This window comes from Leptonychotes weddellii, chromosome 11 (genome assembly GCF_054177405.1).
Source record: "Leptonychotes weddellii isolate Sample4059 chromosome 11, ASM5417740v2, whole genome shotgun sequence".
NCBI lineage: Eukaryota > Metazoa > Chordata > Mammalia > Carnivora > Phocidae > Leptonychotes > Leptonychotes weddellii.
The window spans coordinates 93,142,803-93,156,464 of NC_138379.1; the positions used below are offsets into that span (position 1 = coordinate 93,142,803).

Sequence of the window (13,662 nt, forward strand, 5' to 3'; positions counted from 1 at the left end):
TCTTGACTCATTTAAAAAGGAATTATATAAACAGTACATATATAATTATATTATTTGGTCTATCATATATAGAAAAGTAACATATCTGACAGTAGTGCAAAGGGGGTAGGTGAGAGTAAAGGAATAAGGAAATGACACAAGAGGGAATGTAAAAGCTACAGGAAGGAATTAATAGAGCTAGAAATGGTAAATAAGATGTTAATAAAACAAATTCTCTAAGTACATACATGCTCTATTTTCTCAACTCCTTTAAAAGATATGATTATATAAAGTAATAATTATATCAATGTATTGTAAGTGTGTAACACTATTTAATTCAAGTCAATGTTTAATTATTTTTAAATTCTAAGTGCTGTTCTTTTTAAATTTTATTTATTTTAGGCAATCTCTGCACCCAACATGGGGTTTGCACTCACCTCCCCAAGATCAAGAGTCACATGCTCTTCACATTGAGCCAGTCAGGCATTCCTAAATTCTAAATGATATTCTTAATAGCTTATTTTCATATTAATAGTATTAATACAAAAAGGATTTGCAGTAATGGAACAATATAGGACTAAAATTTTTATATTTAATTGGATCTAAGGGAATATAAGAGTGAAGTCAATTCTGATAGGTGAAGATGTTTATTGTAAGTCGTAGGTCAACCACTAAGAAATAACTCAAAAATTATAACAAAGATTTCCAAACCTGAATTGATCTAAGATAAGTAAGACAATTAATTAGGAACAGTATCCCTGTCAGTGAGACCTCTGTAGCCATGATACATTGAATTTATATTTAATAGACAAAGGATAGAAAAGTCTATGTCTACCTAACATGACAAAATTACTGTGGTAGCCCCTTTTAGAATATTAATTTATGGCTAATAATATTAGCAAAATGAAGTTCTATTGTCAACATAAAACTGAGTAATTTTGGACTGCATGTTATAAAATATATTGGCCATTTGATGTAACTGATTCTTCTGATTTTGTGTTGTATTCATAGTCTTTACTATTCCAAAGTCCAATGAAAGTTTTTGTTTCTCAGAAAAGTCAACTCTTGGTCAGGAAATCGATTCCTTGAAAATCAATTATAAATATTTAGCATAATTAGAAGCATGAAACAGATGGATGAGTCAAACATTTCCAAAAGAATGTTAAATGTTAAGTATTTTCCTCATCTTTGGGATTTTCACATTATTTTGATTGTGTAAATTCAAGATTTATCTGAATGTTCTATTGCATAAGTTTGAGTTTCTTGTAATATCCATTTCCCTGAATAAAATAAAAACTCTAACATTGTGTAAAGTTTGGGGGTATTTTTGATAGTATTATAAATATCTTATTCTAATATAACTTCATACCAAATTTCATTTAAATTTCATTATCATTGTATTCTCTGTGATCAGAAGCAATGGTATAGAAACAAGAATTCTCTGCTTCCTTCTGTATTATGCCTTTAATCATAAAAATGTTTCTGTTTTGATTATTTTGAAATTAATTCACTGTTTTCCTAGATTGTATCTTTCTGTGAACGAATGGATCAACAAATGAGAAAATGAATTATTCTATTTGTTTTACTAACATCTAAATAGAAACTGAGCACATCAAACAGAAAAATATTTCTGATACACACACAATTCCCAATTCTTTCATTTTGAATTTTGTTTTTGAAATGAATGAATCCCTGTTCCATGAAAATTATATTGACACAGTTTTTTTAACATCTGCCCTCAACACTTAATGTTGCTCTCAGATGGATTTTATTCATTTGGTAGATATATATGACCCCTTAGAGTAAAATGAAATGAGACATAATTCCCAGAAATCACTGTAAAGCTAAAACTATTGCAAAATTACAGATTTCTTGTTAATGAAAGTGTGCACTGTTCTGTAATTTAATAAATATATATTGGGTACCTAATATTAAGCAGTGCAATAGGTGCTAATAATAAAACAATATAAAAGACAGACATTGCCTCAGCTCTCCAAAACCATACACATCAACACATGCTGCTAGATTGGGTTCTAAAGCACGTTCTGAGATACGGACATGTAACAAGATGACTGAGGTTTAACAAATACATCAAAGTTTATAAAACTGCATGCTGTTTGTTTCCTTCTGTGTAATGCATGTGCTCCAAAGTTGCCAATGTAACTGAAGTCATTTGCTGCTCTTCTTTTGAAAATCATTTTACAGTCTATATTGTACATTCTTTTAATCTCCTGTGGTCTCAAATTTCAACTACTAAAGATACATTTGAATTTGTAAGTAATTAAACTGTAGAATTATGAAAATATTTGTAGCTACAGTAGTAAGGCAAGGCATATTTAAGTTTGAACTGGTTGAAAGAACAGCATTCTCTCTCTATGTACACCCTCTACCTCCTCCCAGAAGAAAAAGGCCATAGGACTCTTGAGGAACCCACAGCATGGTCTCTAATCCAGTTTAGGAATTTTCGTTTTCCCTTAGTTCAGCTTCTTCTCTAGAGAATCAATTACACTGATTTTAGAAGCAACCTGTGCTTTCACAGAATGCCATATTCTATCAGGATGGGTATACTTATATGTTGATTAGTTGTTCTATTAGTAGTATAATAACATGTTGAATAAAACAACTGAATAGATTAGAGGCAAAATGAGATTTTTACAAAAATGTTAATAATATTAGTCATTATCATAGCCATTTACAAATTTGTCAGCATAGCTTTGACTTTTTTTTTTTTTTTTTATTTGACAGAGAGAGAGAGAGAGCACAAGTAGGCAGAGAGGCAGGCACAGGGAGAGGGAGAAGCAGACTCTCCGCTGAGCAGGGAGCCCGATGCGGGGCTCGATCCCAGGACCCTGGGATCATGACCTGAGCCGAAGGCAGCCGCCTAACTGACTGAGCCCCCCAGGCGCCCCCCCCTTTTTTTAAAGATTTTATTTATTTATTTACAGAGAGAGACACAGCGAGAGAGGGGACACAAGCAGGGGGAGTGGGAGAGGGAGAAGCAGACTCTCCGCCGAGCAGGGAGCCCGATGCAGGACTCGATCCCAGGACCCCGGGACCGTGACCTGAGCCGAAGGCAGCCGCCTAACCGACTGAGCCCCCCAGGCGCCCCAGCTTTGACTCTTATAGGCATTCTCCTTGTGACCTTTAACCAAACGATAGTTGCCATATTGAAGAGTCATGATCTGGATTCAAACCAACCCAGATTTGAATCCTCACTCTACTATTTACTGGTTATGTGACACGGGGTGCATTTTTACTTAATCTTTTCATGACTCAATTTCCTCATCTGTGAAATGAGGATCATAATTATACCAATATTACTCAGTTTTTCTTGGAATTAAATAAAAACTGTATAAAGTACTCAAATAGAGTATGCCACCTTCAGGCAAAGCCCAATCCATACACTTTAGCTTTGGAGTCTAACTTCTCTCATCCACTCAAAAACCTCTCTCTTGTCACTTCATTTTCCTTCTCCTATGTAAGGTATTTATCTTTTACTTCAAGGTAATTTGTATCATCTATAAACATACTCCCAGTTGAAAAAAAGCAGTAACACCTCACATTTCCTCTGAGCTAATGCCCCTTCTCTCTGTTTTTCAGGTGGGGGCCATGGTCACTGTCTCCTTTTCCTCACCTCTCAATCTTTCCCATTCCCCTCTAACTGGGCGTCCATTCCCATTACTAAGAAAAGTGTGCAAATCCAAACCATCAATACTCATATGGCCAAATCCATATAACTCGGCACATCTTCCTACTCACCCCGTAAGCTTCTACTTGTCGAGATCCAGAGTCCCCTTCTTCGGCCCCTCTAGTCAGTCATCACTAGGATCCCCTGCATACCCAGTCCTCTCTCTAACATTTCAATCTCCTTAACGTAGTAATTAAACTTAGTGTGTTACTGATGATCCTGCTTTCTGGAGGGCTCTCAAAAATGGACTGTTTGTTCTCCCATACCCTTCTCACCTCTGGACCTGGATTGGGGTAGGTGTCCCTTGTTCTAAGCTGGCATGACCAGAGAATGCCTCCACTCTTCTTCTCTACCCTTGGGCCTGTAGTATGGCAAGTGTCCCCTCCCATCCTTCCTAAAAACTCCAACTTTGAATCCTTTATCATGAAATTAAAGCTCCTTATCTGAGTCATCTACTAACCCTAGGGACAACTGTCCTTCATTTCTTAAAAACTTTAGCTCAAGATTCAGTGTCATTTTCTGCAACCGTTCCACTGCCCTAATTTTTTGGTGATTTCACTATGTATACAGCTAATCCTTACAATAGAATGATTAGTTTTTTCTATGGTATGCCTATTGTCACGGGTTGGAATAGTTTTTGAGGAAACACACTCCAGGAAGCCATGGTCTAGGGCTTATGTGAGGCTTTAAATAGAATATTATATATAAATTTGCTTTGAAGATAAAAGTGAGATTTAAAAAGACAAAAGGGGCTGAGAGGTAGAGGAATGAAGGGAGGAAATATGGCCAGAGAAAAATATTTAAGGATTGTTTCCTTAAACAGATCTCTAAAGTGTGCTATTTCCCCACTTCGAGTGTACCCCCCACTCTCCACCCCTACCCCCAGGATCTTAAATCCTTTCCTGTCTTCCAAGCCTCTGAGCAGATCTTAAAACTTTCATACACACATTCTCTGACCCCCTCGCATAAAGCCAGGCAGTTTGTGTTTAAATTCTGAGTGCTCTAGAATCAGGACTATCTATCAAACACTCCTCATACTTACCTTATCTGGCTTTTGTGTGTGTGTCTTCACATAACTTCCTTACTGTAGAGCATATATTATGTTCATGAAGGGAAGGAAAGTGTCTAGCATATTTCCTATCTCTTTTTAATTAATGCATAAGGGTGAGGTAATATATAAAACCAAGAAAGAAGGGAATGTGGTCTTTGTAAAAAGAAAAAAGCTTTTACAACTAAAGGTTGTTAGGTATGCTTCTTGCAAGAGTGGGCATAGAGTCTGCCATGGATCCCATAGAATCACAGTGGTACAACTAAGAGGAGCCTAGCCGTTCCCTCTCAGTATGCAAATACACGCACAGAGGCTTATCAGAGGTCTGGGCTACATGCCCGTCACAGAGCCACAAGTCTGCAACAGAAATTTCAGTCTTCTAATTTCTCAGTTATTATTCTTACCCATACACCATTCTGCCTCTCAATTATTATAATAATTACTGTCATCATTGTCATACTTGATTAAGTATATCTAAAACCGAGGGTTTTTTTTTTAAAGATTTTATTTATTTATTTGACAGAGACAACACCGAGAGCAGGAACACAAGCAGGGGGAGCGGGAGAGGGAGAAGCAGACTCCCCGCTGAGCAGAGAGCCCGATGCGGGGCTCGATCCCAGGACCCTGGGATCATGACCTGAGCCGAAGGCAGACGCTTAACGACCGAGCCACCCAGGTGCCCCAGGACCACAGTTTTTGTGTGTGCGTGTGTGTGTTTTAAGATTTTTATTTATTTGACAGAGAGAGACACAGCGAGAGAGGGAACCCAAGCAGGGGGAGTGGGAGAGGGAGAAGCAGGCTTCCCGCTGATCAGAGAGCCCGGTGCGGGGGTTGATCCCAGGACCCTGGGATCATGACCTGAGCCGAAGGCAGACGCTTAACGACTGAGCCACCCAGGCGCCCCAAACCGGGTTTTATTAGAACCCTAAAATCTGTTCCCATGTGTCTAGACATTACTGTTTGTTACTCATTTCACATTCTTTCCTGTTCATAAGTGAATGGGTGCTTCAAGATGCGTTGCTTGACCCAGAACACTATTTGCATTCCTCAGTGCCCATATCTGCTTGCTGGAAAATCCCAAACTCTGGTAGGAAAACAACTGGTTGTATTAGATTTGGGTACTAGAGATGCGGTGTAAATTCTGCAGAGAAATTTCAACTTTTCGTCAATAATTCATTTTACTTACACGATTTTAAAAAGCACAATTTTTAAATTCACTCTTTATACTAAAAGAGTATCCTTACTACCACTTTCCTTACTACTTACTACCAGTACAAAGGCCATTGCAATATTCCTTACTACTACTCCATCAGTGATGAAGGTGTCTGGAAAGTAGAGGTGTTCCCTGTGTGGGGTAAATCCAGACCGGGTCACCGCAGAGCCTGCCCTAGTCCTAGCTCAACAAAGTCACCACAGGCAGAAGGAGAGGTGAGGCGTGCGTTTGTATGCTCACCCCATGTCAGCTGTGTTTTCTTTTCCCCATATGCACAACCTTTTATACTAATTTGTGTTTGTGTATTCTTATAATGAGTATAAAAAGAAAGGTAGCTATTGCTTTATGAATTAAGTTGAATATTTTGTCAAGATTCAATAAGTGTGAATTGCTACAATAATCATCATGGGATTATTTATAGGCAAAACAACTGTTAAAGAACAGGGAAAACTATAAAACCTGGAGGGATTCTGAATTCCGATTGCCTCACACATGCCTTTAAGTCAAAACAGGAAATCATACATGGTGCAGGAAACACGGCTTGAAACTCTTTGACCTAAATCAAAGATTGGTGAAGAAAATTCCATCTGTATAATTTCAGTAAGGTATTAGTGGAGCTAGACCTCAGAAGTCCATTAGGAAAAAACAGCCAAATATTTTCCCAATCTTGCTTATATAATGTATGACACGTACATAGTAGGTCTAGTAAGTAAATGACTGTTACATGGGGATATGAAATTCACAAAACAGAGTATAGACCAATGTAAAGAGTATAAAAGCAGTCCTGTAAAATTCATTCATTCAACAGATAATGTCTGGAAAGTCTCCCAGACATTAGTGGATCCTGGAGACATGAGCAAGATACATGAGTATCTCCTTCCCAGAGGTTCCTGGCAGCTTGCTTTCCTTTTTTTTTTCTTTTCTCCTCTATACAATCTTACCTACTTCATAGAGTTTTGCTTAAGGTTAAATGAGATTACATTAAGTGTCTAGAAATTCAATAAATCTATTTCCTCCTCCGTACCTTTGTTCAATATACAATGGAAACCATTGAAGCTTCTTGAACAAAGGATTTCTTGATCAGAGGTGTTCTTCAGAAAATCACTTCAGCTTGGAAAACAATTAGTCTAGCCAGGAAGTAATGAAAGGTGTCTTGTATTAAGGAGATGGAGACGATTTACAGTAAAAACTCACTTTTCCCAACAGAGAAGGTTCTTGACTAACCTCTTTAATTCATCCTGAATCTTCAATCCCTGCTCCACCCTTCCATCATCTGAGTGGCTTCGTTCTTGACATATATTACTCCTGCAAACAAAAAGCAAATAAAATCTCTGGATACACAAGTCACATCTTCTATGTGATATTTTGAGAACAATATTTTGTAAAAATTAAACTAGTCACATGGACAAAGTTCAATAATCTGTAATCACACCTAAACATAGCTTGCTACTTCCCAGAAAAATCCATAACCCACCCAGGACTTTCAGTAATGCCATAGCCCACCATATGCCCCCACATCCTGTGGTCACTCTCATGCCTTTCTAGAGTCTCTTTCAGTGGCTCCCAGCTCTCCACAAGGCTTCTTTAAGTTTAATGGACTTTATCCAATGTTTGTAATTATCTTCTTATTGTATAGATACTCATTAGAAAAGGAAGATATTTTTTCAACTAAGCCAAGTTGCTTAATGATTTGAGAACTATTTCAGGAATAGAATTTATGTTATAGGTCTGAGAATTTTAACGAATTCATAAAATAACAAAATTAACCTTGCATTCCTTAAGGCTTTTTGGTTTGTTTTTGTTTGTTTTGTTTTGTTTTTAATTCTAGAAAGACTGAGTTCAATGTACAAACATCTAGGATGCAAAATGCTCTGCCAAGTTACCAAGTTATAATTCAATGCTTATGTTTCTGTAAGCCCTGACGCCCACAATGTCCCCCCATGCACTCTGCATCGTCATTTCTTGACACTTCTCTGATGTGCCATGGTTTCCCTCAGTAACTGCTTAGTCCATTTTCCCTCAGCAATGTCAGAGCAGATATATGGTTCATATTTACCTCTAATTCTGAAGTAGTCAGTCAAAGGAATCAGGAAATGGAGCAACTCAAAAGCAGCATTCTCTTAGGAGTATGTTAGTTATAACTAACCAATTAAATCATAAATATTGGCTCAAGTGTTGTATGAAGGAGGAAGCAATGTTCTATGAGTGGGGCTGTATGACAGACTTGTTTGTGATTCCGGGCTTAATTAAAATGCAGCATAGAGAAAAATCACCAAAGCCTTCCCAAATTCATCAAAATGGCAACATCAGTAGCTTCTACCAAGAGGTCTTTGAGGATTAAATATGTAATTCTAGGTACACTGTAGGTTCCAAATACACAATACTTATTGTTGTGATTTTATTTATTCCGTTTAACTGCTAACAACTTAATGTGCTCATTTCTTGTCTTTTACCTTGAAGAAGAAACAAGAAGAGTTTAATTTCCGTCTCTCTACCGTGGGGTCAGGAGCCCGGTGTATTTCCACTGTGTGTCTCTGCTGACTTCATTTATTCCTGTTTCCTCCTTTTATTTATTTATAAAATATTTGAGCACCTGTTAAATAGCACTTGCCATCTGCCACCCCATAAAATAGAGACATTTTTCTTCTCCAGTATATTGCCTCAACACTAGCAAAAAGGAGTAAGTTCCTGAAAAGACAAACCCATTTTCCATTTCACTTATAGACACATATATCACTATAGACAAAGTTCACCTTAGCCTGAATATAGTCCAACGGGATCTACATGCAGTCTCAGTGTATTTGCTCTAGGAAACACTAGTATTCTCTTAACCCAGAAAAGCCAAGAGCAATCGCTACATGGACAGGATTTGACACCATGTGGTGACAGATGACAGTGCAAATATTACTGACTATTAAAATTTTCAGTAGGTCCCAAGGCAGGTTTAACTACTGACAAGAATGCCAAAACACGCAATGAAAGGTTTTTTTTCTATTTGTATTTTAAGCAGTCAGATGGTTAGAATAATAAACATATCACACATTAAATATACATCACAGATTATAAAATGAACATTTAAATGATAGTTATTGCATCCTGTGGTTAACAGGCATCAAAAGGAACTACGGATTTAAATTATAATTTCAGTAAAATGAAAAATTAATAATTTAAACTCAACAACATAAAATTAACAAAACTGTAACATGCATGTTTATGCTAAGTAAAACCAAATTCATTAAGATAATTCACAATCAATGCCTCCTTCTAGGATTTCTTTAAGAAATAATGCTAACCCACCGTTTGCTGCAATAGTTTATCCTTTGTTATGGTATTAATATGGTTCTATTAAAATCAGTAAATATTTTAAAATTCAGCTCCACACTTGAGCTGAATGTCATGTATTCATTCTCCACTTGATAGCAAATCATTCAAGTGAAAACACACCGCCAAAATTCTGAGCAATTTGAATGCAAATTAAATCAATACAATAACTTAGAAGAATTTGCCCTTGGAAAGAGTGCAAGTTCAGGCAGCTGCTCAGGATCCTTATTTTGTTTAGTCAATCTCTGGTAGTATAACTAGACTTCAGACATCCATTGCACTCTCCAAGTTCAAGTGTGAAGAAACCCAGAGCAAGAAGACTTATGTACCACAAGAGGAATATACTGGGAAAAGTGAGCAATGGATAACAGGTTTTATTCTAAACCTTGTCAACATAACACATCTTGTCAGATAAAAATCAGGAAATTCAGTTGTGGAAGTAGATAGGAAATGCTCTTATCTGTGCCAATCATTTTTTTTTTTTTTTATATAACTACCACAGATTGAGTAAGTATGATTATAGCTGAAAAAGTATAATGTAGCCATAAGGCTTTTTTCCAGAATATTCCATTGAATAATTCCAAAAGATAAAGATGTGATTCTAGGAGCCTCGTTTTCCTAGCTTTTTCTGCAATGAAAAGGAACAACAAAGAAACGATACTGCGAAACCAAATCACAAACAGGAAACAGGAAATAAAATGTTTTTTGAGACCACTTTCAGTGACTTCCACATTTTTATACATACGCCACCTCTAAAGAATAGCAATATTATTAAATAAGTTAAATGTTTACCTTAGAAGCTTTGGAAAACATGTTACGCAAGTCCAAAAGATTGTTAGAGTCAATTCACTCGATAAGTATTCTTAAGGACCTATTATTCACCAGGCCCTGGGTCAGGAAGGCTTTGGAAATGAATACAGCACTCATTTCCGATGGTGTGGTAGACCTGGGGCACACAGGTAAGCAAGGAATAACTACAATGTGGCTAGAGACACATACGAACCTTGACAAAGAGGAGGAAGTCCTGATCTATACCCAACAACAGGTCAAGATTCTCACAAAAGGGAAGATACTTGGGCTGAGAGGAAGAAGGAGCAAGGAAGGCTCTTATTCTTGCTTCAAAACTATGCGGACTGTGGAGAAGCTCAGAGGCTCCCAAAGCCCAGAGACCACCAGTGAGGGGGACAGCTTTAGGGAGGTTAGGGTCTCCAAGCAAATTAAAAAGAGACAAACACTGTGGGTGACTCCCTTACAAGCAGTTGGGGCAGAGTTGCGAGATTTACTGGTAGGTCTCACCTACTTGGAAACATCTGGCAAACCCTGTAGAAATCCTCCAAGCCTGGGCTTAGCACATGGGGGAGTCTGGACTCCACAGGGTCAGTACCCACTTAGGGCTAGGTCTCTACCTGGCAATAACCAAACTGACAAAATGTATTCTGGATTCCTACCTTCTCCCAAGGATGAACGATCTTCCTCTGTTGACATACTACTAGTGTTCTCCAAGCCATTCATTTCCCCCTGACGTCTTCTGAATTAAAATCTCTCTCTCCATTTCTCATGGCATCCGCAAACTTGCAAAACTCCAGGTGTCAGAGGAGGAAGCTGTCCTAGCTACAGTTTTTTGTTTTTTTTGGTTTTTTTAATCTCTGATATTATAGAAAAGAGAGCCAAATCATCAAAATCAAGGCCAGAAAACAAGTTAAAATGTTCTTGGAGAATTGACTTTTGGGGCAGAGGAAATTACTGATATTTAGACAAAAATGAGTCAAGGCAAGATCCAAAGTCACATGGAGTTGAGTAATCAAAGCCAAAGTCAGGAGGAACTGATAGAAAGGGATTTCATCATATGAGAAAGCACAAGTGTATACAAGGTTAGGTCTGTAGATTAAATCACGACCTTTTAAAAGCAAAGCACCTGTTCTAAACTCCTTCTTTATACTGAGTTAAGACACTAGGTATAAAAGTATGGAATCGTTCTGGTTTCTGCTGGCTAAATGGGTAAACTGTTGGGTCAGTGATGGATATTTTGCTTAGAAATAAATACACATTCAAAGTCTTACCATTTATGTAATACCCATTGCAGTAATTTCAGGCACAAGGGCAAGCAGATGGTGAAGCAATTTTTGCATAAACTAGACTTTTCTCCATTTTTAAAAATCCCCTGTACACATCATAGTCGGAAAGTAGTAGTTCTCCCGGGTGTCAAATTCTCCAATAGCCATTCAGTCTATGTAGGCTGGGATGGGAGCAGGGAGAGGGTGGAGTACATAGTAAACATTATCCGATGTTGGTTCACAGTCATCCTAAATAAAGAGACCCACTAAGAGACGAGCAAGAAGCCCGTGTGAACCACAAGAGAACTGTTTTCTGGTTCTATTTTAACCTGCCCAAAGGTTGCTTCATTCTCCAAATTACGTTCAGTTAGCAATGGGCAGCAGGAGAAATGATTCACTTACATAAATAATGAACAGACCCATCCATGCAGTCGTATGCCACCTACAGAAATCCCTAGCTCCAAATAAATGAAATATAAATGTCGTCTCTTTAACTACAAATGAATGTCCAAACAAACCAAGGTGTTCCTTTCAAACAACACAGGGTAAGAGTATTGAGCAGCAGCCTCAGAACTCGTATCTGGTAGAAGAAGTGATTATAAGTATTCTCTTCTGTACCTGTGTGTTCCTGGGAAATGCAGGCACGAACCTACCCGTCACACAAGATGTGTCTCCTTTGGGCTTTGTAACCGGCTCATCAGAACGTGTTCAAGGGGCGCCTGGGGGTGCAGTTGGTTACGCCTCTGACTTGCTTTTGGCTCAGGTCATGATCTCAGGGTCACGAGTTCAAGCCCCTTTTGGGGCTCCGCGCTCAGTGCGGAGTCTGTTTCGGATGCTCTCCCTCTCTCCCTCAGCCCCTCCCACTTAAGTTCTCTGTCTCCCTAAAAAAATAAGTAGATGTAATGAGCACTGGGTGTTACATGCAACTAATGAATCACAAAATTCTACCTCTGAGACAAATAAAAAAAAAAGTGTTTAAGATTAGAAATGGCACTCAGTAAAGTATTAGTTTGGCTCAGAAATAGCAAACATTTCATGACTTGAGGGGCCTAGGCCTGTCCTAACTTTGAAGGGAGCAGCAATCCCCAGACAAGTCCTATTATACCCCTTTCCTATGTGATGTCAATCACAAGCGTCTCCGCACATAACATTTCTACACACAGAAAGACTAGATCAAAGTGATCATCTTAGAGTATCTATTATAGGTTTCTGGAAGGTGGAAAAGTATCACCAACAAATTTAAGCTTTTTTTTAAAGGAGATCGAACTTCAAAGCTCAGCAGGAAATTTATAATCTCCCACCCAGTCATCTTTCCAAAGCACTGCTTCTCCTCTGGACCCCACAGAAGGAAGAAAACCTTCCATTCCTCTGAACTGTGGAATAAGCCAACCAGGCCCTGCTTCTGTTCGACCTTCACTAACTTAAAGGGATGGTAAATTCTGCTCCCATTCATTATCTGGTGGTAGATCATTTTACTTACCTGATAAGTTACTGACTTAACCAGGAAATCAACACAGTGAAGACTTGTACAAGCTTAGGAATAGATAAGAGAATCTTTTATGAGCATTTGGGGCTACCTCCCTGGTGGCTCAAGGATGGGCATCTGAGAATTTGTAATTCCAGAGCAATGTCCCTGGGCGAAACAGAAGCAAATTTCCTCCCACCATGTCCGGTATAATGGACAAAAGTAATCTTTCACACTAAGACATTGGGACCATCAGGTTCATCAGTTTTTCATGGAGCTATGTTTCTATCTGGAACCTGTCAAAAAAGTTCCATTTATCTATACTCAGGTGAAAGATGGGACTAGAATTACAGCTGGTCAATGTCCCAGCTTCTCCCAAGGTGGTTCATTAAAGTTACAGGATGAATGAACATTTTGTGGAAATGTGGAGAGAGGCAGGATTTTACCTGACTAATCAGAGATAAATGGAGACTATTGGCATAAGGATAAATCTCTCGAGGCAGAGAAATCGTAGGTACGGGAGGGAAGGACGGTTGGAGAAAACCTACCTTTCCAAAGGACCCAGAGCTCCAGAAGACACCTGCATTATCCGAGGAAAGCATGATCATGGCTGGCAGGAAAATAAAAATAGACTTTGAATCACAGAGTTTTGCTTTCACTCCCGAGTATGCAAATGTTAAATTTCTTTGTGTATGATCCGTTCATCCAATAATCACCATTCAGTTTGATAAGACCCAGGATCTCTTGTTAATTCATCTTCCTTTCTCTAACAAATAATTCTTCCTTTTGGATAGATTATACTATACTATCCCCAATATAATTACCTGAGGAAGAGAGACAATAAAACCTCCATCAAAAGTGTCTAACGGGGAGGGCGCCTGGGTGGCTCAGTTG

At 38.3% G+C, this 13,662-nt stretch overlaps 1 long non-coding RNA gene across 1 annotated transcript in view; it reads right to left on the minus strand.

Annotated features, from left to right (window-relative positions):
* Positions 1-13,662, minus strand: part of LOC115939374 (uncharacterized) — a 135,357-nt gene that overhangs the window by 58,542 nt on the left and 63,153 nt on the right. Inside the window, exons 2-4 of the long non-coding RNA XR_004074193.2 lie at positions 13,317-13,378; positions 11,957-12,184; positions 7,153-7,233 (exon numbers count right to left, since the gene is read on the minus strand). This is a non-coding gene — a long non-coding RNA (uncharacterized LOC115939374). The remainder of the gene's footprint in view (positions 1-7,152; positions 7,234-11,956; positions 12,185-13,316; positions 13,379-13,662) is intronic.